The following is a 26460-nucleotide window of genomic DNA, read 5'->3' as shown; positions in this document are numbered from 1 at the left end:
TTTTTACTTTTGAATTATGCAAGTATTACCTATTTTTAAAAGCAAATGGTAATTTTTTAAAAGAATATGGTTAAAAAAAAAAAAAAAAAAAAAAAAAAAAAAAAAAAAAAAAACAGTGGTGGGGAGATTAAATGGTATTTTCCCTGCTTAACACAAGTTGTCAGAGCCACTCTTAGAAAACATCATAACATGAATGAGGCTACCCTCACCGCGTCATGTAGGGGCCACCGTCTGACATTCTACCCTCCCAACCCATGAGGCCCCCACTCCTCCCAGGACAGAAACAAGGAACGGTCAGCTCACAATCCCTGCTTTGCAGCCCTGAATTGGAGGGAAAAAAAAAAAAAAAGCAAAAATAGCCAGGCCCAAGAAAGTCTTTCTTTGGGAAACTAAACTAGTTTCCCAAACCACATAGTAAACACTGAATAAGTGTCTGCAAACTCAGTATTACGAAGATACAACCATATAATTTGCAACTCTATTTTAAGATTTTTTAAAACTCCTTTTGAAACAGGAACACAAATGACAAATGCACCTGACATCTCTCACTGGGTTCTCCACAATTTGTACTTTTAAACGTGATGCTGGTGTACTACAGTCTCTCAGAAGCAACATTTTAACCTTGTGGGTGCTCCACTACTTGTGAGCTGACTATTGGACGTGGTATGGTTAGCTCTTATGTCTGAGATACCACAAACACAGGCAAATTTATGAATTAATATCTATGACAACCGCGGCTATTTAAGCCATGGGAGCAACAAAGCCTCTTGACCTGGGCTGTCACTCTCTGGGTTAAAATGAAGACGTTGAGGCATCTGTCTAGTCCTTCATGGATGCCTACTGTTGATTTACCCTACTCTATAGACTTGTGTACCACTTCTTCCTTCTCCTGCTCCTCCACCTTCTTTCTTCTTTTCTTTCTCTTCCTCCTCTTCCTCCATCCTCTCTTCTTCTTCCTCCTCCTCTTCTCTTTCTCCTCCTCTTCTCTTTCTCCTCCTCTTCTCTTTCTCCTCCTCCTCCTTCCTTCTAGTTAAGCTACTGCTGTGGTTTTTTCTATATTCCCAGCCGGGTGTCCCAAGGTACCCGAGACAAAGGAGAGAGCAAAGGAGGGGCTGGGGAGGCTGGAGTCCTCTTCTACCTTCCTCCCCACTCCATTGCACTCCTTTGCCTTCCTCACCTGCCTAAGTCCTATTCATTCTTAAGATTCAAGAAAGTTGTCACCTCCTTCAAGAAGCCTTCTCTGACTCCTCTCTACAGCATTAAGTGCCTGTCATTATATTCCTTCATCAGTTTCCTGTGCCTGTTATCAAAGCATTAATCACCCTGTACTATCATTGTCTTCTGCGTGTCCACTTTCTCCTAAACTGTAAGCTCTTGAAGGCTAGGGGTGCACTTCCTTCATTTGAATCCTTAAAGACTAGAATGTATCACCTGGCACACAGTAGGTGCTCAGCAAACATTCAACACATAAATGATGAGGTGGGAGAGAGGAAATCTGACCAACCAGTGCTTAGGAGGCAACAGAGTGCAAGCCTTTCCTTCTGCCATCAGTTAGCCAATGCAGGAGGCTAATTAGGGAAGCCTAGCAAGTGCTTGGGTTGTCCATGAGATGTGAGTTCTGCTAGCAAACCTTTAAGTGGATCATCTTAACCATCCGTTCCACGGACAGTTAGGCATGACCAGGAGGGGAACAATCACATGCTAAGTTTTCCCATAAAGCACCTGAGACATAGAAGCTGTGCCCACAGGGGCTGAAGGAGCTCGGAGGCGAGCGAGTGCAGTGTGACTCACGAGGGGGGCCCCTCTGGAAAGCTGAGTCTCAAAGAAAGGAAGTTCAAGAGCTGGTTTGTTGCAGAAGTAGCGGGAAGAGGGGACAGGACTAATGGCAAGGTGGCTAGGACCAGCCCATTACAGCGGTAAGAATGAGCCTCTCTCTTTCCCTACCACCTTTCCTCTCCTTCCCCCCTACCACTATCCTGAGACTACAAGGCTGTAAGCTAGAGGGGAAAGATTGTGCAATAAAGCCCAAATTATGATAATGGTAGTGAGAATACAGCAGGAGAAGGAGGAAGACCAAGCAGACCTGAGTCAGGGAGGGAGGAATTGTGTGAGCAGAGGTGGAGAATTCAGATCCTCTCCAGACTGCACAGACCATGAGTAACCGCAAAACAATAAGGTCGCATGGGCAGAGAGCCATCGAGGGGAAAACAGAAGTAGCAGTGGGGAGGTATTGTGTGTTCTTAAGTAAGGACATGACAAAAGCAGTGCTTTGATAAGAACAACTTGACAGAGAGATGCAGGGTGTTTAGAACAAGGCCTCTCTGATCAAGGATTCTTCACGCAAGCTATTACAGTGGTAGGGGTTAGAATAAGAGTTAAAGCAAATGTTTCACTTTTAAGGAAGAAATCATTACTGCCTGGAGGACAGATTCGATATAAGGTGTGATGTGTAAGGAAGAGTTATCATAGAGGATTCCATGGTTTCTATGACTTGACTGAAAAACCAGAAGTTCCCTTGGTGGGAACTGGGTAATAGAGGAAGAAAGCTGGGATTTGGGATGGGAAGATAATTAAGGAGATTAATTAATGAGACTAGTGAGACTATGGGGAGAAGCACATGGAGGTGAAGGCAGAATCATCTACAGGAAACACCCTCACGTGGTTCTTTACTTGGAGGAAGGAACCTCGCATGACTGTTTTTAAGGTCAACCATACTGGACTCCCTGACAGCATGAGTATAGCATGCTGTCACATTTTAACTCAATGATGACTTTTATTTTATGTGAATTTTTTTTTTTTTTTTTTTTTTTGAGATGGAGTCTTGCTCTGTCACCCAGGCTGGAAGGGAGTGGCGTGATCTCGGCTCGCTGCAACCTCTACCGCCCAGGTTCAAGCAATTCTCCTGCCTCAGCCTCCCGAGTAGCTGGGATTACAGGTGTGCGCCACCACACATGGCTCATTTTTGTATTTTTAGTAGAGATGGGTTTCACCATGTTAGCCAGGCTGGTCTTGATCTCCTGACCTCAGGTGATCTGCCCACCTCAGCCACCTAAAGAGCTAGGATTACAGGCGTGAGCCTCTGTGCCCAGCCTATATTATGCGATTTTTAAGACCATTGCATATAAACTCAGAAAAGGTTTGAAAGTTCGCTGCTTTAGCCTCTCTCAGGCAGTTCCCTACTCACCAATTTGCAAGCAGGTCCGTGTTTGCCTTTTGGCCCTCCCATAATTATGTGTGTATTTGTTTGTACATCTCATATCATACCACTGTTAGGACCTTGACCTTTGATTGAATTCTGTTTCAATCAGGTGCCCAAACTTCATAGAAATCACATCTTTTCTTAGTGAACCTTTCATGGAAGACCAATGCTTTCAAATTGCCTTACTTGGAAGGAAAAAGCAGCTCAGGCTAGAAATATTCTTCCAGAAACACACTCTCTGTCCCAAACCAAGTCAACATGGAGAGGGAGTCCCTGGAAAGCCTAGGGCCCAGGAGGGGTGGAGTAGAGATGGGGGCTATTTTTAGGCCGTGAATGTGGGCTCCTCGCGGCCACTGGCATCACAGGATGAAGGAGTGCTGGCTCACTGGACTGTGTTCCTCAGCCCACACTCCAGGAGCTGCTGGCTGGTCATAGGTTATTTTCTGCAAGGAAAAACGCACTGTCCAGATGAATGGTGGGTCTGTCTAGGACTTGTTAAAAAAGGTCTTGGTGTATTTAAAATGAAATCCTGGCTTAGGGACTAAGGAGCTTCACTGGCAGGTCTTCCTGTTCTCTTCGCCCTCATAATCCCCCACTCTCCTCCTTCCCTGTCCCCCAGTGCCTTCCCTCATCATCCTCTCTCCTACCCTTCAATATCCCACCAGAACAGGGGATGGGAAAGGAAGGAAGTAGGGGATGGTGAGGGGGAAGAGACCAGGCAGACCTGCCAGGGAAGACCGCCTTGGCAAGAAAGGAAGGGGGACAGCCACTAGAGCTCCACGTGACTCCACTCAATGGGCAGCAGGAGCAGCTGTAGCCCACAAGACACAGGATCCCTGCCAATCTTCCCATGGCTACGGAACGGATGTGACAAGGTTTACTAACATTTGCTCTAATCGTATCCAAATGTTCCCTGGTCTCACATCACATCCTAGATTTTGAAATTTAAAAATCGTATCATGTCAGTATAATGTAGGTACAAGATAAAAGAACCCCGGGGCTGGGTGCGGAGTCTCATGCCTATAATCCCAGCACTTTGGGAGGTCAACACGGGTGGATCACCTCAGGTCAGGAATTCAAGACGGGCCTGGCCAACATGGCGAAACCCCATGTCTACTAAAATTACAAAAATTAGCCGGGCATGGTGGCGGGTGCCTGTAATCCCAGCTACTTGGGAGGCTGAGGTGGGAGAATCACTTGAACCCGGGAGGCAGAGGCTGCAGTGAGCCGAGATGGCACCACTGCCCTCCAGCCTGAGTGACAGACTGAGAATGACTCAAAAAAAAAAAAAAAGAAAGAAAAGAAAAGAAAACAAAAAGAAAAAAGAACCCTGGAATCAGGGTGATTGGTTTACACAAGACTAAATTCACGTCAAGCCACCAAATTTGCAAGTTAGGGGTCCACACATTTTATCTGCCTAAAATATGGCCCAGCTCAATCCTGGAGCCCAGCATTGGACTGAGAATGAAGATCGAGACTATGAGCCGGCCCCATCTGCTCATGGGAGAGTTCAGACAGCCAGGCTGGTCTTTGTGGAGTTATTTTTGGTAACTCCCCAGGTGAAACAAGGAATATGGGTGGGCCTGAGCCTCCCTGAGGATGCCCGATGTCTTCACCCGGGTCCAGTCATCTCCCAAAAGGGCAGCTAAGGGTCCTCTTGCCCAAAGTGGTAGGCATCCAGCAGTCTACCTTATATAATGTGTCTCTTTGGACGCTTCCCCCAAGTATCTTAGCATTTATTTATGTAACCCTGACTAAAACCCTATTTGGTTTTGCACATTTGCAAACTTTATATAAACAGAGTCACCGGGTTTACGTTAGTTTGCAAATTGCTTCTTCTACTCAACATTGTTGGTGAGATTTCTTTTCCAGGTTAATGCATGAACTGTAATTCATTTATTTTTCACTGTATGTAGCACAATATATGTATTCATTTTCTCCTGGGTGGACATTCGTGTTGTTCCCAGTTTTTCTGTTATTAGCAACAATTCTGCTATGAAAATTCTTGTGCATCTCTCCTGGTGCTCATTTGGGAGAGTTTCTCTAGGGTGTAACAGTGAAATGTCTGGGTCATGCAGTTGTTTTACAGCTTTCACTTTTCTAGATAATGCCCATTTTTTCCCAAAAGTAATTTTACAGATTTACACTTCCACTAGTAGCACTTTGCTCCTCACCTTTGGTATTGTCTGAATTACTGATTTTTGCCAGTTAGGTGGTATAAAATAGCATCTCTGCTTTGTTTTAATTTGCATTCTCCCAATTAATAATAAAGTTGAACATTTTTTCATATGCCTTTATTCATTTGTGTTTCCTCTTCTGTAATGTTCCTATTCACATCTGTCTTTTCTATTTGCACATCATGTGCTCTACCTTTTTCTTAACAATTTTTAGGGGTTATTTGTATATTCTGGGTAATAATCTTTTTTGTTTGTCTGTGATACAAATATCTTCTCCCTCTTTGGAGCTTTTATTTCCACTCTTTTTATAGGGTCTTGTGGTAGTTCTTAATTAAGGTAGCAACATTTATCAGTCTTTTCCTGGATGGCTTGTATGGTTGTATCATGTTTAAGAAATCCTTTCTTACCTTGAGGTCTTAAAGGCGTTCTGTCTTTTTCAAAAGGCTTAAAGTGTATTTTGCCTTTGACTTTTGAGTCCTTAATCAGTCTAGAATTAATTTTTGTGCTTGGTGTGCTATAGGACTTCAGTTTCATTTCTTTCCCATGTGGATAATTATTACATAGTTTAGCACTTCCCCACTTTTCTTAATGCTTTTTTTGTCATCTATCCAGTTTCCAAATATGCTTAGGTCTATACCTGCGTCTCTATTTTGTTCCAATGGTCTTTTTGTCTATCCTCGCACTAATACCCTACTGTCGTAAATACCATTGCTCTATAATGAGACTTAATAGCTCGTAGGCAAATTCCTGCACTCTGTCCTTTTTTCTTCTAGACTGTGTTGGCTATTCTTGGACCTTTGCTCTTCCACGTAAATGTTAGAATCAGCTTGCCAACTACCATGAAAATCCATGTTGGTATTTTTATTGGAAATACTTTAAATCTAGAGCTTAAAGTTGGAAAACTGGACACAATTTCCAAGACTGTGAACTCTCCATTTATTTATGTCCTGTTTACAGACTTTCAATAAAGTTGGACAAGTTTACCGATGTAGATTTTACACATTTTTATTAGATTGATTCCTAGGTACCTTACATTTTTATTGCTGTTGTAAATGACAGGCTTATCTAATTAAATTTTCCAAATGTTACTGGTGTATAAAAATGCAATTGACTTGTTTATATTGGGCTTATAGTTGACAAACTTGCCAAACTCTCATTAATTCTAACAAATTTTCTCTATTTCTATGCAAAAATCATATCATCTATGAATAACAAGTTTTGTGACTTCTTTTCTAATCCTTGTACCTTGTAAACCTTTTTTTTTTTTTTTTTGCTTTATTATAGACTAAGAAGTGGTGAAAGCAGAAGCCCTTGACTTTCTTTTTTAAATTTTTAACTTCTTTCTAATTTTATTTTTTTATTGAGGTAAAACATACATGTGAAAGTTATCATCCTTATCATTTTTAAGTGTACAGTTCAGTGGTAATAAATTTATATTCTCAGCTGAGCAAGGTGGCTCATGCCTGTAATCCCAGCGCTTTGAGAGGCTGAGGTAGGTGGATCACTTGAGGTCAGGAGTTCCAGACCAGCCTGACCAACATGGTGAAACCCTGTCTCTAGTAAAAATATAAAAATTAGCTGGCCGTGGTGGTGCGTGCCTATAATCCCAGCTACTCGGGAGGCTGAGGCAGAAGAATCTCTTGAACTCGGGAGGTGGAGGTTGCAGTGAGCCAAGATCACACCACTACACTCCAGCTTGGGGCAACAGAGCAAGACTCCATCTATAAATAAATAAATAAGTAAATAAATAAATAAATAAATAAATAAATAAATATTTCCCCCCCTTTATCTTCCTACCCTCCTCTTCCCAGCCTCTGGTAACCACCAATCTATACTCTAGCTTCATGAGATCTACTTTTTTAGCTCCTGCATGAGTGAGAACATGCAATATTTGTCTTTCTGTGCCTGATTTCACTTAATATAATGACCTCCAGTTCCATTCACGCTGATGCAAATGACAGGATTTCATATGTGTGTGTGTGTATATATATGTATATACACACACACACAAAGATATGCACATTCTCTTTATCCGCTCATCCATTAATGGGCACTTAGGTTGATTCCATATCTTGGCTATTGTGAATAGTGCTGTGATAAACATGGGAGTGCCGATATATCTTCAATATATTGATTTTCTTTCTTTTGTATATATACCCAGTAGTGGATTTGATGGTTGTTCTAATTTTGGTTTTTTGAGAAACCTCTATTCAGTTTTCCATAGTGGCTGTACTAAGTTACATTTTCACCAACAATGTTCCTCTTTCTCCCCATCCCTGCCAGTGTCTGTTATTCCATCTTTTTTCTAAAAGCCATTTTAACTGGGGTGAGATGATATCTCTTCGTGGTTTTTATTTCATTTCTCCAATAATTAGTGATGTCGAGCATTTTTTCACATACCTGTTTGGTCATGATATGTCTTCTTTAGATAAATGACTGTTCAGATCTTTTGCCCATTTTAAAATCAGATTATTTGGGTTTTGTTTTTTTGTTTGTTTGTTTGTTTGTTTTGGCAATTGGGTTGTTTGAGTTCCTTATATGTTCTTGTTATGAATCCCTTGCCAGATGGACAGTTTGCAAATATTTCCCCATGTTCTCTGGGTTGTCTCTTTACTTTGTTGATTGTTTCCTTTTCTGTGCAGAAGGTTTGTAGCTTGATGTAATCCCAAGTGTCTATTTTTATTTTGGTCACCTGTGCTTTTGAGGTCTTACACACAAAAAAATCTTTCCCCAGGATCAATGTCCTGGAGCATTTCTCTAACATATTCTTCTAGTGGTTCCATGGTTTCAGGTCTTAAAGTCTTAAATCCATTTTGATTTTTGGGTATGGTAAGAGACAGGGGTCTAGTGTCATTCTTCTGCATATAGTTATGCAGTTTTCCCAGCCACATTCATTGAAAAGACTGTCCTTTCCCCATTATATGTTCTTGGTGCCTTTGTCAAAAATGAGTTGGCTGTAAATGCATGGATTTATATTTGGATTCTCTTTTCTGTTCCATTAGCCTATGTGTCTGTTTTTATGCGAGTACCACACTGTTTTGATTACTAGAGCTTTGTAGTATATTTTGAAATCAGGTAGCATGATACCTCCAGCTTTGCTCTTTTTGCTCAGGATTGTTTTGGCTATTTAGGGTCTTTTGTAGGAACTCTTGTCTTATTCCTGCTTTTTCTATTTCATCATTAAGTATAGTGCTTGTTATAAGTTATTTTATGTATACAGATATCCTTTACCAGGTTCATACAGTTTTTTAAATTCCTGGTTTTCTAAAAGTCCTTTTCATAAATTGATATTTTCTTGAACAGTTTTCTGCTTTTTTTGAGAGAGTGCCATGTGGATTTTTTCATTTGACTTGTGAATATGGTCAATTATGTCAGATTTCAAGTGGTGAATCAGTCTTCCGTTTCTGGGATAAGCCTCTTTCCAATGCAGTCGTGATTGGTTGTCTTTTATATGTAAATATTATTTGTTCACTTTGGTATATTTTGTTTAGGATGTTCACATCTAGGTTCTTGAGTACCATCAGCCTATAATTTTCCTTTCTCATATTGTACCTATTTGCTTTTGGTATGGAAATTTTTTTACTAGCTTCATCAACACAGTTGGGAAGCATTTCCTCTACTCTATTCTCTGCATGGGCTTGTGTAATATTTTAGTAACCTGTTTATTGAAGTCTGATAAAACCTTCTTCTAAAACAATCTAGGCTGGCAATTTTTTAATGGAAAGATTAGTTATACTAGTCTTATGTATTTAATGATTATGGAAGTATTCAAATTTTCTTTTAATTTTAAATCAGCTTTAATAAATAAATCAGCTTTAATATTTTCCTGTTAATTTGGCTGTTTCTCCTGTTTCTGCTTTATTGGCATAAATTTGTTTACAGTAGTCTCTTACGATAATCTCTGTGGCATCTGCTACCTGTTCCTTTTTTTATTCCTAATATTGACTTTCTGTCGTCTCTCTTTAGGTCTTTATCAATACTGCCAGAAGTTTGTTAATGTTATTACTCATATCAAAGAACTAATTATTTGTTTTAATCATTTTTATTTTATATTTTAGTCTATATTTGTTTACTGTTTCATTAGTTTCTCCTCAAGTCTTTATTGTTTTCCTCATTCTATTTTCTTTGGGTTATTTTAATGTTCTTTTACTAACATCTTAAATCAGATGCTCAGTTCCTTGAGTTTTAGCCATTCTTATTTTATAATATAAGCATTTAAGGCTATAAATTTCCCTCCAAATGCCATTCTAGTTGCATCTCACAAATTTAGATATGTAGTATTTTATTATTTTACAAATAAAAGTATTTTATTTTACACAAAATAACACATAGTCCATGATTTATTTTAAAATGAGCTTTCAATCCTAGCACTTTGGGAGGCCAAACAAAGTGGATCTCTTGAGCCCAGGAGTTCAAGACCAGCCTGAGCAACATGATGAAACTCTGTCTCTACAAAAAATACAAAAATTAGCCGGGTGTGGTGGCATGCACCAGTAGTCCCAGTTACTCAGGAGGCTGAGGTGGGAGGATTACATGAGCCCAAGAAGGTCAAGGCTGCAGTGAACTGTGATCATGTCACTGCACTCCAGCCTGAGCAACAGAGTGAGAGACCCCATCTCAAAAAAAAAAAAAAGAGAGCTTTCAAGTAACTACTAACTTACCAACTAGGTCAAGAAACAGAATATTGCCTGTACCCTAGAAAATCCCTGAATGTTCCTTCTCATTCACTATACCCTCCCACCCTTCACAAAGCTAACCATTATCCTGAATTTAATGATTATCTTTCCCTTTTTTTTATAGGTTTTTTGTTTTTTGTTTTTGAGATAGAGTCTCCCTCTGTCACCCAGGCTGGAGTGCAGTGGCACAATCTCAGCTCACTGCAACCTCCGCCTCCCAGGTTCAAGCCATTCTCCTCCCTTAGTCTCCCGAGTAGCTGGAATTACAGGCACATGCCACCACGCCTGGCCAATTTTTGTATTTTTAGTAGAGATGGGGTTTCTCCTTGTTGGCCAGGCTGGTCTCGAACTGCGGACCACAAGTGATCTGCCTGCCTTGGCCTCCCAAAGTGCTGGGATTATAGGCGTGAGCCACTGTGCCCCACCTGGAATAAGATTGTTAAGTTAGATACAAAACTGACTCATGTGCTGTGTGCTGCTAGAAACTAAAACCATAATGTCTGGTTATCTTTCCCACCAGACAGAAATTATTTGCATCTCTACTGCAAAGGTCAACCAGTTAACATGTAACTTCACAGTGTCAGGGCCTTTAATAAGTGATAGAAGGCGAGTCAAATAAAGGTACATTCCCCTAGATACTTAAAGAACCCTGAGGGGAACTGGGGGCAGTAACTTATGCCTGTAATCTCAGCACTTTAGGAGGAGAAGGCAGACAGATCACTTGAGGTCAGGAGTTCAAGACCAGCCTGGCCAACATGGAGAAACCCCATCTCTACTAAAAATACAAAAAATTAGCTAGGTGTGATGGCGGGCACTGGTAACCCCAGCTACTCAGGAGGTTGAGACAGGGGAATCACTTGAACCCAGGAGGCGGAGGCTGCAGTGAGCTGAGATCACACCACTGCACTCCAGCCTGGGCCACAGCAATCTCAAAAAATAAAAAAAGCCCTAAAGGGATTTAACACCACTCCAACATGACATTGAAAGAAACAAAGCCCTTCTTTTGCCTTATGTCCAACTCTGAGATAATTTTTCTTTTTTTGGGGTTTTTTTTTTTTTTTTTTTTTTTTGAGACAGAGTCTCGTTCTGTCGCCCAGGCTGGAGTGCGGTGGCGCGATCTCCGCTCACTGCAATGCAAGCTCTGCCTCCCGGGTTCGTGCCATTCTCCTGCCTCAGCCTCCTGAGTAGCTGGGACTACAGGCACCTGCCAACATGCCCAGCTAATCTTTTTTGTATTTTTAGTAGAGACAGGGTTTCACCGTGTTAGGCAGGATGGTCTCGATCTCCTGACCTTGTGATTTGCCCGCCTCAGCCTCCCAAAGTGCTGGGATTACAGGCGTGAGCCACCGCGCCCGGCCAGATAATTTTTCTTAACAGCCAAATCCCTGTCTGCTGAAATGAACCATAGCAAGAATGGTACCACATGACTCTGGTCTGGCCACATTCTGTGTCACAACTTTCCTAACCTAGTCTTCTCAGCTTCTCCACCAACTATTGGGTGTTGGAACATCCTCAAGGTTCCCCCTCAAAGTAGGCAGCAAAGTCTACCATTTTGTGGCCGCCATGTTTGTGCCTGCTCATGCCAAGGAAGTGAAAGCTGGTCTACAGAGAAAAAGCAGCAGAGAACAAATATGAAAAAAGAAGCAGAGTCCAGGTGACCAAGTAAGAGAGAGAGAAAAGTGAGGATGAAATAACCTCTGGAATAGGTTTGTGAAGGTTTTGCACTCACTTCCTGGTTCCAGGCCTTCACGTAGCTCCGGCCGTAGTTCTTGGCCTTGAGTTTTGTGTGCTACTCCAGGACTCTTCCAATAAATTCCCTTTTATGCTTAAAGGAAGTTAAATGAATTTTAAAAACAAACAAGTCTGGGCGAAGTGGCTCATGCCTGTAATCCCAGCACTTTGGGAGGCCAAGGAGGGCAGATCACTTGAGGCCAGGAGTTCCAGACCAGCCTGGCCAACATGGCAAAACCCTGTCTCTACTAAAAATCAAAAAAATTAGCCAGGCGTGGTAGCACACACCTGTAATCCCAGCTACTAGGGAGGCTGACGCACGAGAATCGCGTGTACCCAGAAGGCAGAGGTTGCAGTGAGCCGAGATTGTGCCACTGCACTCCAGCCTCAGGGACAGAGTGAGACTCTGTCTCAAAAACAAACAAACAAGAATAAGCCACCATTTGAAAGCCCAGAGAAGTCAAGACAGAGAACAACGAGAGTTATCTTTCCGATCAACACAGCTCCACAGGTCCAGGTGCAAGACCCCCTTGAACATCAGAAAACATCAGTTCTTATGAGTTTCCTGTTAACCAAGGGTAAGACTACTCTGCTATGCAGGAAGTGCCACACAGTACACAGTTAATTAGGACTTGCTTTGAGCCAAGAACTCCACTGGGCTGAGCTCATGAATTTATTTACACAACACACGTGGTAGATCCAGGAACATAGTCACATCTCTTTCCTCCGCCTTATTACGCATTCATCCAGGTTACTGGTGGTGTCTAACAGCCTGTGGCGTGTCCTCCGTTGCTTCTATGCATATAAAGCAAGCCAACTACATCTGCACAGCTTTTTAGCTTTATCAGGTCAATCCAGAGGGGTGCAATTATGCAATTAAAACACCCACATTTTAAGTGGATATTTTTCACTTTTATATTGAATATATTTTTAAATGTTCAAGCTTCCAATACTAAACACTAGGATAGCTCTAGAAAGACCCAAGGAAAAGGAAAAGGGACACACAGGGAGGCGGTGGTAAATAAATGGGAGGTGGCTGCCGATGGGAGGGCTTTTGCGAGGACGAGGAGGAGGGGCAGAGATAACATAAATTGAACCTGATACTACTAGAACAAACAAGGGAAAGACAGATTTTACCAATTGTTTATCCTGTATAAATCTTTTTAAAATTATCCTGATGCATATGACAACAAATAAGAAACAAGAAAGGGGCTTTTACGAAAAAGCTTTTTAGAACGTGTGAAATAACAAAAAGGTCTAGTTTTCCATCTCAGCTCTTTTGTGCAATCACATCAAAGAGAAACTCAGCAGGCCCGAGGGCCACTGCTGCTTCTAATTAAGGCCCCAAGGTAAGGCCTTAGGGGGCACATTAGGGGGCATCATCCCAGCAAAACATAAATTCTACCTCTGTCTTTAGCAGCAGAAGGCCGATTTGGGCTCAGTACGCTGTGTTTGTTCTCAGCTTGCATTAGAAGTGGCAGGCCGCACCTGCCTTCCAGACACCCTACAAGCAAGTTTATTCTGACACTGATTCTCTTGTTCAAACAACGCAAAGCATGGCTAACAGATGGTAAACAGAGGAGGAAGAGGAGCCAGGCATTCCTCCACTTTGTGTGTACTTTTGTGTGTGCGTGGATGAGGGGTGTTGTACCTAAAAGTTGCTATTTCTTTCCTTTTCAAAAATGAGACCTTATCCATCACACAGGTGTCAACTCTGAAATTTTGGGGGCTGGTAGAGGGCCTTATTGCTGTCATATGTTTCAAAGAGAGTGGTTCTCCAACTGGAGTGATCATTAGCCTCACCTGGTGGGCTTGTTAAAAATTCAGATTTCCAGCCACATCCTAGAGTTTCTGATTCAAGAGCTTCAAGAATCAGCATTTCTGACAATTTCCCAGGTGATGCTGGTGCTGCTAGTTCAGGGACCACACTTTGAGTATCATGGTTCTCAGACAATAAAGAGATAGAGAAAAGGCAAAGAAACATCAGCTAGGCCTCCAACCCAGCCTTTCTGATTTTTTGAGACACAGCTGGTAGACAAAAAAGAGACAGCTGTGTTTGGACAGGGGCAGATATGCAAAAGAGCAAGTCAATGGCAGGCGGAGGAGAGCACTAAAAATGATGAGCACATGTGCAATGATTTGTTATGAGGCATGGGATTCACGTTTGCTGCAGGAAAGGCTGTGGGCCCCCTTCAGTCCAGCCAAGCTTCCTACACTTTCAAGGCTCTAGTTGGGGTCCTAGCTCTTCATTTCCTCCCTGGCCTATTCTAGAAGCTTTGCGTGCCTGACACCCCTGCTCCTCCCTGTCCCCTCCTATCTCCCCGAGTTGAAAAAACCCAGCTGGTGGAGAAGGAGCTTCCTCAGCTTGGTTCCTAGGGAAGAAGAGCTGAGAGTCAGCACATTCTAGGTTCTGTTGTTTTAGGCCTGAGCTACAGGACACTGTCTCCAGCCCCGTTCCCAGCCTCGCATCCCTCACACCTGGTTAATTCTACCAGAGGATTAGGGCTTGTTGTTAATTACAGGAGTTGGGAGTATCTGTTCCTAAGGTCTTTGAGGGGATCTGTCAGACAGAGGGAAACATGAATACAATATTCAGTTTTCATGTGGTTTGTCCTTCCTTGCTGACGCAGCCTTTCCCCCTGGTCCCCAGTGAGATAGTACAGGCTGAACTAAAGAAATAGCTGAGGCTCCTGGTCCCGCCATACGAGTATGAGTCACCAACAGGACCAACTACTTAATGTTCAGGGTCCGGTACAAAATGAAAAGCCACGGCTGCTTGTTCAAAATGTGTTATGAATTTCAAGACAGCAACAGCAGAACACTAAATTGAGTACAGGGTTCTGTGTATGGGGCCCTGTGTGACTTCACTGGTCACAGGCCTATGGAACCGGATCTGTCATGGGATTGTCTATGAGTGTATAGACTAAGAATCTCCTTGTTTAGGCTGGGATGCTGCCCCCAGTGGGGTAGAGAGACCCCCTTCGTAATAGGCCCTCTAGAAGGAATGGAAAGAGGAGTGAAGCCAGACAAACAGAAAATGCAGTCCTAGACCTCAGAGAGCTAGCTCTCTGTTAATCTGGGAGATAGACAGACACTGTCGCTAAAAAATAGGTATTTGGAACAACTTCTATATGGACAAGATGACATGGTTGACCATTCATACATCTTACTCTGCTTATGGGCACATTTCCAGTGCGGTTATCCAGGAAAAGTAAACACAAGAGACCCTTCACCGTCAAGGGCAGGGGAGGTAAAGCTGAAGTAAGGAAGCTCCAGCACCTTCTATGTGATTGCTGCATTTTGTGGTCTGTTTCTGGAAGCCTCAGACAATATTCAGAATTCTTATGTGCAAATCAGGGAGTTGAAATAACTGACCTCTAGGTCTCCCTCAGCTCTGTTAACATGTGCCCAGCCTTCTCTACAACAAAGTTCCAGGCATCTGTGACACAGCAAACTATTCTAAACATTGGTAGCTTAAAATCAATGTTAAGGATAAACATATATGAATATAATAAAACCACCATTTTATTATATCTCACGATTTTGTGAATTAGGAATTCACACAGGGCTCAGCCATTCAATTTTTCTGTTCCATATGGTATCAACAGAGGTCATTTGATAGTGGACGGGCTAAGCTGGAGGGCCCAAGATGGCCTCACTCATGTCTTGCACCTTGATGCCTTGATGGGGATGGCTGGGAGGCTGAGCTCAGCTGGCACCGATATATAACCTTTTAAGCATGTGAACTCTAAGTAGTAAACTTCTTGCATGGTCATTCAGGGTTCTCAGCAAGGATTCCAAGGAACCCAGTGGAGACTTTCAACCCCAGCCATGGAAATTTCAGAATGCCACTTCCACTGCATTTTACTGGTCAAGAAAAAAGCCAGCACAGATTCAAGCAAAGAAAAATTGGACTCCACCTCTCAACGTGAGGAGTTGCAAAGGATTTATTTGTGGCCATTACTGGATCCATTATTAATGTGGCTCATACAAGAAAGAAGAGAAGGAGGTCAAACCAGCATACCTGTGGTCAAAGAAAAAGCCTAGACTCAATATTAAAATGTTAGTAGATAAATGCACATTTGATGTTTTAAGTTAAAATATTTAAAATATATAGGAGTCATATTTTTGTACTGATTCCTCAACTTTTTTCCCCTTATTTTCACCTATCACTTGACTCAATTGTATGAAATAAAAATCTCTAAATTTTTTTGAAAAAATTCAAGAACTTAGATCCATGACAATACCTTATTTGTCCTTAAGGATTCAAAGCACAGACTGTGTTTACTAATTCAGTACAAACAAACAAACAAAAACTAGGTGCCCACTTTTGTTTGCGCCAGAGCTTCTGGCAACAACCCCTGTGGTTTGTCCTGTGAAGCTCCAATTCTTGGTGCTAACTTGCCTTTGTTGTGGGCCATTTTCACCTCTTTCTTCCACTGTCACCTCAGCTGCCTGCCATTTTCCAGGGCACACTTTGGCCACGTTTCTCCAACACAGAGGCTCCCTTCCTCTGCCTGCTTCTAGATTAAGCTGGGAGATGCTTCTTACGCCATACTTTCAAGGAAAACCAATGTTTTCCTTACGCGGATATCAAAATGCTGGCCATCTGCTAACCCCTCTCATGAAGTCATCCTTGCTCAGGCCCCTGAGAGTTTCCCTAATGATGCATCCCCAGGTGCCATCATCCCCTCATCTCCTACAGCCCTTACCAATGCCCATCAGGCCCTGCACCTCAGTGGGCCTGGCATCCTTTGTTGCCATAGTAACTGTCTCTGGGCTTCCACACACCCTTTCTCATGCCCAGAGTCCCTTCTCCAATGGTCTCTGGCAAAACAGAGTCTATATTTTTCAACCATTCTTCCCCATTAAGCCTTTTCCAGCTCACGCCACCCATAGCTGGTCTTTGTTCACTGAATCCCAGCACTCCTTCGCCCTCTCTTTACACCGTCTCTCTCCTGCAGCCCCTGCATCATCTTAGAACTGCTCCTACCTTCCACGCCTGTGTGTCTTGCCACTCCCCACTGCAAAGCAGAGCCTTTGAGAGCACAGATCATGGTTAATGCATGTGTGTGTGTGTGTCTCATACAGCCTAGAAAACAGGACTGGGCTTCACGGTCTATGCTCTAAAGAGGCGTACTGAAATTAAATGTCTAAAAAGGTACATAACTGGTGCCAGGTGCTGAACTCGGCACTTTATAGTACATGAGCTCTTCATTTTCACCTCATACCACTATGGCTTCTTCTCATGTCCCAGTTTAACAAAATTCCACAACAGGAAAGAATGTGGATGTCCCACATAGTTAATTATAATGAGATTTTTTTCACTTTTATTTTTAGATTCAGGGGGTACGTGGGCAGGTTCGTTACCTGGGATATAATGCGATTTGGAATCTGGTACAAACACAGCTCAGAATGCCAAATAAAGGCATAAACATCATGAGGTGGGGTCAGTGGCACAAATTGTTGGCAGGTGAGCTTCGGCTTACGTGGCTCAGACTCCAGGCAGAGAGAATATTCTAGCCCAGAGAAGCCTCAGCCCTAAGAGCCAGGCGTTTGTGTGTGGTGGGGGGTGAGAAAGAGGTGTCCTGCTCTTGAGGAGAGGAACCATGGTAGGAGTTGTGAGGAATGAAGCCGTGGAAGAGAGGGGTGGATCCCAAACCCCACACCCTCAAAAAAGTCAGACTTTAATTCTTATAATATTTTACAAAAATTGGAACCAGTGAGGAAAAGAACAAGCCACAGAAATTCATTCTTGGCTCCTGTCAGACAATTGAGCCCCAAACCATGATCTTAAAATCTGTTTGCTATTGAACAGGCAATTGGAAGACTAAAAAGCGCTGACATGTCTGGGGGCTCCTGGCTCAGCTGCCAACTGGAGGGTTGGAACAGTTGCCAGCAGCCTGCTCTGGTACACTCTGTCCCACTCTGTCCCTGCCCAAGTCCACTGCAGTAATTAGCTCCGCTCATTAGTTTCAAGTAAATAATCTCCTTGTCACAGCTGGGATCCTTTATCAGAGCAGTGGACATTAGGGGTTACAGAAGCAAAATGAATTTTCTTCCCTGGAATTCCCTGGAACACTAAATCATGACCCAGTAATCTGAACGAGGCAAGGAAACTTCTGAAGACATCTAAAATTTCCGAAGAACAGGTCTGCCTAAAAGGTGGAAGAGTTGGGTATTTAAAACAAACAGCCAAAATACAATAGCCACTGCCACCCTTAGAAGTGGATGTTGATTTTTTTTCTTCAATTCAGTGTAATGGCTCAGATCATCAAAATGCACAAAGTATTTGTTAAGGGCTGATACTGAGGTAGTCCTGACCCCGAGAGAGCCTCCAGTCTAGGCAGAGGGAGAATGACAAGTAAATTGGTCTAAATGCACTAATGGCATTCTTGCACTAATAATGCATGCAAACAGCACAATGCACAGAGGGAGGCCACTTTAAGCCAGCCTTGTTCTTCAGTGATGGCCTCCCAGAGATGCGGCGCTGTTCTGAGAAAGATGAGGAGTGGCAGCCAGGAGTGCCTCTACAAGAGGGTTTGCATGGACGAGGCATGAGCTGGATTCTGAGGTTTTTGAAACAACTGGCAAAATACATTTCCTTATCCTTTTGTCCCTTGGTATCACGTCATTATGCCCACTTTGAAGAAGGGGAAAGTGAGAACAGAAACTTCAGCTCCGCCCCTGGATGACCCGTGGAGTTGGGGCTCAGGGGACAGCTCTGACATTGTAGGGACCCCTGCCAGCTTCAGGAAGAGCCTCATGGTGACAGGGCATCTCATCCCTGGCCCTTTAAGCTCTGCCCTCCATATCCCCACCCTAAAGATTGCAGGGGCATCTGCAACACCCTTAGTCATTGCCAGAGAGGGTGCCCAGTCTGCTCACAAGCCTGCATGGGCCACAGCTCAACGCCAAATGCCAATCTCCTTCCAGTGTGGCAGAGGCTCGCTCTGGAGTTTAACACAGGGTTGCCCAAGAGCAGAAAGGAAACATGGGTAATTCAAGGGCAAGAGGGATACGTTTTCTGGTAAGGTAAGACTGATTGGAAATTACAAGATGGGAAGACAAGGTAAAGAGGTAAATAATTGTGTGGGGGTTAAGAGGATGAGCTTTGGGATCAAATAGTGCTAGTTTTCGGTTTCAGCCCTGCTACTTCCTAACTGCATAGGAATGTTCCTTGACTTCCCTGAACCTCAGTTTCCTCATCTGTAAAGTGGGTGTAATAATAGTACTTACCCCAGGGGGTTGTTATGAGAATTAAATGCAGTAATATGTGTAGCCACTCCATGCAGGGTCTGGCACACAGAGGCTCTCAATGAATATTACCCATTGTTTTTCCTGTCCATTTACATCACCCGTATCAATGCACAGGATACCCAAATCCACCAAATTTACCCAAGTCCTCTGGTTAGTTGCCTTCATTTGGTCATTTTGGAGATAGCCAATGATATTTTACACTAGTATTTTTTTATTTTTTAACCAGAAAATGAAAAAATACTTTCTAGTAGCAAAGAAGAGTTTCTAGGAAGATCAGTGCTAGAGACAAACAATGGTGTCCAAGTTCTCATGTCCTTTCCTGCAGAAGGGGCTTATGTAATGAAACTTTGACTAACTGGTACCCATCCCATGCCCTCGGGCACACTTAGTGATATGTGATGTCCCAGAACGGATAATCCCTGTGAACAGCCTGGCTGGACCACAGTATCCCACGTCCTGGGATGAGCTGAAGTAGAGAAGACCTTCACCATTTGTTCATTTGGACTAATTTATGTCACTTGTTCTTTGATTAGCAGCTCTTACATTCAAAGCGTTGCTTTAGAGACCACTGCCCTCACCATGGACAACAGAGGCAGAGCCACTGAATAGGCTGCCCTTTCATTAGGAAATTGACACTCTCCATCCACAGCTGTGGTCACAATCGGCAAACTCTACTTATTGACAACTGGGTAAAGCCCAGCCTGACCTCCCTATGAAAGAGACAGTCCGGGATTTTTACTCCTGTCTTGCAGAGCAGGAAACAATCGTGCTTGTTGGATGCCATTCCACTTGACAAGGAAAGAAACTAGGGCTTGCCTCCTGGTTTTCTGATTCTAAAATCCTTATTGTCACTGAATCAGGCACTTTTGTCACATGGAGGGGGAAAGCTGCACATCCTTTGCCTTTTAAAACCTAGAGGACACATTTCAAGGACAGTTGGCAACAGGCTATGGTCCTGGAACCTCTAAGCTTTATTCATGCCATGATCTAGAGAATTTTGCAACTAGTTTCATCATGCTCCAAATTCTGCTGTTACCTGAATTAGAAACATTCAGTCAGCTGGACAAATGGAGCAGAGGGGAAACGCTGGGACTCAGAGAACTTCTAGGAGGACAGAGACAACACGATTCATTCTCCATGGAAAATTGCATGAGTGGCTCCAGCCAGTCTCCCACTTCTTCCATTTTCCTGAACTATCCAGATCCTTCTATTTCTGGGCTTCCCTTATATTCTCTCTCTATGTGATCAACCTCTCGGTCACTCAGCACCTATAAAAATTACCTGTCCTAGGATCCAATAACTTCAAGACTTTGCTTTCAGCCAAATGTGGGGTTAGAAAAACTCCAACGAACAATTTTATTCTAAAAGGATAATAATATGTTGTGTTTCTCCAGAATATTTGCTCTTTTTTTTTTTTTTTTTTAAAGAGAAGGTCAGGGACCGGGCACAGTGGCTCAAGCCTGTAATCCCCAGCATTTTGGGAGGCCAAGGTGGGCGGATCACTAGGTCAGGAGATCAAGACCATCTGGCTAACATGGTAAAACCCCGTCTCTACTAAAACTACAAAAAAAGTAGCCAAGCGTGGTGGCACACGCCTGTAATCCCAGTTACTCGGGAGCTGAGGCAGGAGAATCGCTTGAATCTGGGAGGCAGAGGTTGCAGTGAGCAGAGATCACACCACTGCACTCCAGCCTGGGCAACAGCAAGACTCCGTCAAATAAATAAATAAATAAATAAATAAATAAAGAAAGAAAGAAAGAAAGAAAGAAAGAAAGAAAGAAGGTCATTAACCTTAAGACCTAATGGCAGAACTTTAGGCACTACAACAGCTGGTGAGGCAGGCAGTACTTCACAGCAAGGGGCTCTCTCACCACACATGGGAGGCTGTTGTAAATTTCCTTTCTCCCTCTGTCCAGTATGCTCAGCCCTAGGTCACTCTTTTTCCTCTGAAATCAAGATCTCATCCAGCTGCTGGGAAGACAGAACAAAGCTGCCAACTGATTATTATTCAAGAACAAAGCAGACCATTTATTTTAGCAGGTTCAGAGCCATTATCTCCCCAGGACACGAGCTACAGTGTGTGCCGGCTTTATCTACCCGAATTGCCTTCTGTCCTCAAATTCTTAAAGAGGGTACTGCTCCTCTTGCTGGAGCAAGACAATAGGGAACAGGAGAATGAAATTTCTTACAGCAATGACCTATGAAACTTCTCTCTCCTTCCTTTGCTGCCTGGGCTTCTCAAAGGCAACAGGATTTCCTGACTCTTCAAGAAACTGCAGACAGATGAGAAAAGGTGTGAGAGAAGCAGGCTTGGGCAGGCATCTCCATTTGAAATAAGGCAGAAGGCTGGGCATGGTGGCTCACACCTATAACACCAGCACTTTGGGAGGCCGAGGCAGGAGGATCACTTGAGCCCAGGAGCTTGGGACCAGCCTGGGCAACATGGTGAGACCTCGTCTCTACAAAAAAATAGCCAGGCGTGGTGGCGCACGCATATAACTTCAGCTACTCAGGAGGCTGAGGTGGGAGGATCGCTTGAGTTCGGGAGGTTGAAGCCTCATTGAGCCATGATTGCACCACACTGCACTTCATCCTGGGCAACAGAACAAGATGCTATCTCCAAAAAAAGAAAGAAAGAAAGAAAAGAAAGAAAGAAAGAAAGAAAGAAAGAAAAGAAGGAAGGAAGGAAGGAAGGAAGGAAGGAAGGAAGGAAGGAAGGAAGGAAGGAAGGAAGGAAGGAAGGAAGGAGAAAGAAAAGAAAGAAAGAAAGAAAGAAAGAAAGAAAGAAAGAAAGAAAGAAAGAAAGAAAGAAAGAAAGAAAGAAAAGAAAGAAAGAAAGAAAGAAAGAAAAGAAGGAAGGAAGGAAGGAAGGAAGGAAGGAAGGAAGGAAGGAAGGAAGGAAGGAAGGAAGGAAGGAAGGAAGGAAGGAAGGAGAAAGAAAAGAAAGAAAGAAAGAAAGAAAGAAAGAAAGAAAGAAAGAAAGAAAGAAGAAAGAAAGAAAGAAAGAGAAAGAGAGAGAGAAAGAAAGAAAGAAAGAAAGAAAGAAAGAAAGAAAGAAAGAAAGAAAGAAAGAAAGAAAGAAAGAAAGAAAGAAAAGAAAAAAAACAGAAAAGAAATATGGCAGCTCAACACCATCAACCTCACTACTCACTACCATCATCAAGGATTCGGGCTTCTTTTTTTTTTTTTTTTGAGATGGAGTCTTGCTCTGTCATCAGGCTGGAGTACAGTAGCACCATCTCAGTTCACTGCAACCTCAGCCTCCCAGGTTCAGCATTTCTCCTGCCTCAGCCTCCCAAGTAGCTAGGACTACAGGCACCACACCACCATGTCCAGTTAATTTTTGTATTTTTAGTAGAGACGGGGTTTCAGCATGTTGGCTTCTTTGAGAGTCTCGAGAAGGAATTGCCAGATAAAACACAGGATGCCCAGTTAAATCTGAATTTCAGATGAACAGTAAATAATTTATCAGTATATAAGTATATCCCATGCAATATTTGGGATATACTTATACTAAGCAGTCATTCATTGTTCATTTGAAATTTTAATTTAACTGAGTGTCCTGTATTTTTATGTGCTAAATCTGGCAACACTATCACATCATATTTCTGCCTAATCTCCATCCCTCCCCAATAGCTGGCTCTGCCCCCACTCAGTCCCATACTGGTCACCTGAAGTGCAGCACAATTCCTTTGTTACAGATGATGATTTGGAGGGGCCCATACGGTAAACACACAGGAATGATATAGATCTGCGTTTAGCATTGAACAGCATCAGAGAGAAACCGCACCTGGAGTCACCTCCTGTCTGGCTGCTTCAGACCTTCTTGCCTAAGGTCACACTGAACACCTGAAAAATCAATGCATTCATTTTATGCTCTTAAACAGGCACCGTTTTTTCCACAGGAGATAGTGACGTTTTTGAGAGCGGTCTCCCACTTGCGTACAGAGAAGTTTATGGAAAACACCCATCTGTCTAAGCCTCATCTGAAAATTGCACGTTTACGCCAAATTCCTGAAGTCCTCCCTGCTCTAAATTCTCTGAGTCTGCGCACCCCCTGGCTCCCCAACCAAGGTGCTGCCCAGGCCTGCTCAGTCCCAGGCCACCCAGGGGTCCCACTCCTGCCCCAGCTCCTTCGCTCAGTCCCAGGCCACCCAGGGGTCCCACTCCTGCCCCAGCTCCTTCTCTCATGGGCGTCCCCATAGCAAACTGCTTCCCAGCTCTTCCTAAAGCATCTAACACTTCTCTACCTTCCCAGCCTTACCCTCCCATTCAGAAGATGGGTTCTGCTTGGAGACCCTCACTGCAGTTGGGACCCCAAGTCTTCTGGTCCTCCCCAGGCCATGGTTTATCTCCTACTTCACCAGGAGCAACCAGTCAGTATTAACACTCGTTATCCCGGATAAGTAGTCACTTATCGGAATTTAGGCTGAAAAGAAATCACACGAATTCTGACGCAGTAAAGGCCAACATGTGGGCTTTACGCTGAGTCCTTTATGCACTTGGTAAAATTCACTTTTAAAGTAACACGAGCCCAAGACCACCCAGTCGTGCTTCTTTTTTCTTTTTCTTTTTTTAGATGGAGTCTCACTGTGTTGCCCAGGCTGGAGTGCAGTGGCATGATCTCGGCTCACTGCAACCTCTGCCTCCCGGGTTCAAGCGATTCTTCTGCCTCAGTCTCGCAAGTAGCCAGGACTACAGGCGAGCACCACCACGCCCGGCTAATTTTTGTATTTTTAGTAGAGACGGGGTTTCACCATATTGGCCAGGTTGGTCTCGAACTCCTGACCTCGTAATCCGCCCGCCTCGGCCTCCCATAGTGCTGGGATTACAGGCGTGAGCCACCGCGTCCCGCCCCAGTCGTGCTTCTAACACAATTATTCTTCCCTCTCACTGCCAAATCTTTACTCATTTTTTTGTGTTGATTGCTGTTTTAACTGTGTTCTCTTTCCAAACAATTTGTCCATTTGAATTAATCGGCCAGTAAAGTTCATGAAAAGTCAGTCCATTCTTTTATTCTTTTTTCTTCCTTTCTTCCTTTCTTTCTTTTTGAGACGGAGTCTCGCTCTGTCGCCCAGGCTGGACTGCAGTGGCGCGATCTGGGCTCACCACAAGCTCCGCCTCCCGGGTTCACGCCATTCTCCTGCCTCAGCCTCCCGATTGTAGCTGGGACTACAGGCGCCTGCCACCGCGCCTGGCTAATTTTTTGTATTTTTAGTGGAGACGGGGTTTCACCGTGTTAGCCAGGATGGTCTCAGTCTCCTGACCTTGTGGTCCGCCTGCCTCGGCCTCCCAAAGTGCTGGGATTACAGGCATGAGCCACCGCGCCCGGCCCCCTTTTATTCTTAAACTGATTCTCTGGTAAGATCTATCTAACTGATAGCTTGTATTATTTTTCTCTCACTCAGTCTCTTTCATTTTTGTTCTGCTCAAAGTACACCTACCCTTTCAAGATTCACTGGAATTTACATTTTGTAATCTAGCATACAAGGTCCTCTGAAGACACCTTTTTTTTCTTTTAAACAAATGAAGACTCTACCCTCTGAAGCATTTCATCTTCTGGAAAACAGACACAAAATTATTTAGTCATTTCCCTAAAGTCAACATTGGTGAAAATTTCTGGGAATAAGAAAAACAATATGATAGGATTTGGTGGTAGAGAGGTTGCCTTTTATATTTTACTTGTGACTTTTCCCAATGCCAAAATTCTATGACTCTATGATCAATTTTCTCCCGTGGCTCTTATGGCTGCTAATGGTTGTGTTTGGGGGACTTTTTCTTCTAACTGTAAGAGTCTCGAAGCTTAACATTCCAAAGTGCTGGCTACATCCCCGGTGGGAAAAAAAAAAAAAAAAAAAAAAAAAAAAAATCCTACCATGTAGTACCTATTTCTATTGTTTTATCAGAATGAAAAGAAACCACATAATTAAGCCTGGAGCCCAGGGAATACAGCTCAAAAAGATGCCTTCTGTGGTGCCATGACAGTGGATGACAAAGTAGATAAACAGCAGTCCTTCCTGTCCCCCAGATAGAAGGCCATATGAGTCGAGTCATCCTCCCGCATCTCCTGCCAGGCTACCCCCGGCCAATGTGCTTATATAATACTGGATAATAGTGAGTGAAAGTTTACATCCCAGGGTCTCCCAGTGAGTTTGTCCATTCGTTCATTCATGCAAATCCATCAATTGCATCTCTCACATGTCAGGTACTATGCAAGACACAGGAAACATAAAGGTCAATAAAACCCTGTCTGGACCCTCAAAGAACTGCAGACATGCATGAGACAGATCCACAAATAATAACGCATCTCAATGTATCTTTCAGTGTTGAACTAAAAGAGTGGGCTCTCTGTCTCAGCAACTCTCAACCAGGACCAAGTTTGTGCCCCCCACCCCTGCCCCGGGACGTTTAGCAGTGTCTGCAGACATTTTTGATTGACACAGCTGGGGTGAGGGATGCTACTGGCTTCTAGTGGGTAGAGGCCAGGGATGCTATTAAACATCCTGCAGTGCATAGGACGGTCCCCCACAACAAGGAATTATCTAGCCCCAGAAGTCAACAGTGCTGAGGTTGAGAACCCTCGTCTAGTGGGATAAAATATGACGTAGTCAGCTCTATCTGGTCATCTCTGGAATTTGGGCTGACTTGATCACTTTTGTTCTTTTCATAGTTGTGTCATTGATTGGCTTTTGCCCCTAAGCAAGTTACTTCACCTCACTTGGCTTAAGTTTCCTCATCTATAAAATAGAGTTAGAGTCTCTGACCTCTAAATCCAATCTAGCCTAAGAAGCTATGGTTTTCTTGGGCCAATATTTATGTTTTCACTGAACCCTGCTTCTGAGAAGAGAATGCCTTAACCAAAGGCTGTTTACTCCACTCCAGGTCAAGGAGATAAACTAGTTTCCTGTGTTGATCTGGAGTCTCACACAGGAAGGGGAAGCGCGACCTCTGCCCTGCCCGAGGACCCTGAGTCGTTGGAGTTTTCTCATCAGCAAACAGGAACTGCTTAACTGCTCTGCCTCCCTGTGTCCGGAGGAAACCTTTGAGTCAATGAAGACATGGGAAAATTACCCGATGCTGTTCCTGTGACTAGGTCCCAAACCACAAATGCCACTTTTCTCCCTTTGGAGGGCCTGTGGCAAGGACGGGGGTGGGGAGACACTGCGCTATTTCTGTGGTGTAGGCTGGTGGGCTGGGTTGGGGAGGGGTAGTGTCTCTTTATATGTCTTTGGGACTGCCTTAGGGAGGACCTTCGTCATTTCTCTCCCTGAGGACAAAAAACTTCGATTCTTAGCCACATATTTTAGGCTCTGGGGACTGGGTGGGGATCTGGTGCCCTCAAATTCTCATTCTCTCTCTCTCTTTCCCCCGCTGTGGCTTCAGGCTTAGTCACCAAACAGAAAGAGCTTTTCTGAGC

The sequence above is a fragment of the Chlorocebus sabaeus genome, chromosome 21 (genome assembly GCF_047675955.1).
Source record: "Chlorocebus sabaeus isolate Y175 chromosome 21, mChlSab1.0.hap1, whole genome shotgun sequence".
Taxonomy (NCBI): domain Eukaryota; kingdom Metazoa; phylum Chordata; class Mammalia; order Primates; family Cercopithecidae; genus Chlorocebus; species Chlorocebus sabaeus.
This window is presented reverse-complemented; position numbering follows the sequence as displayed.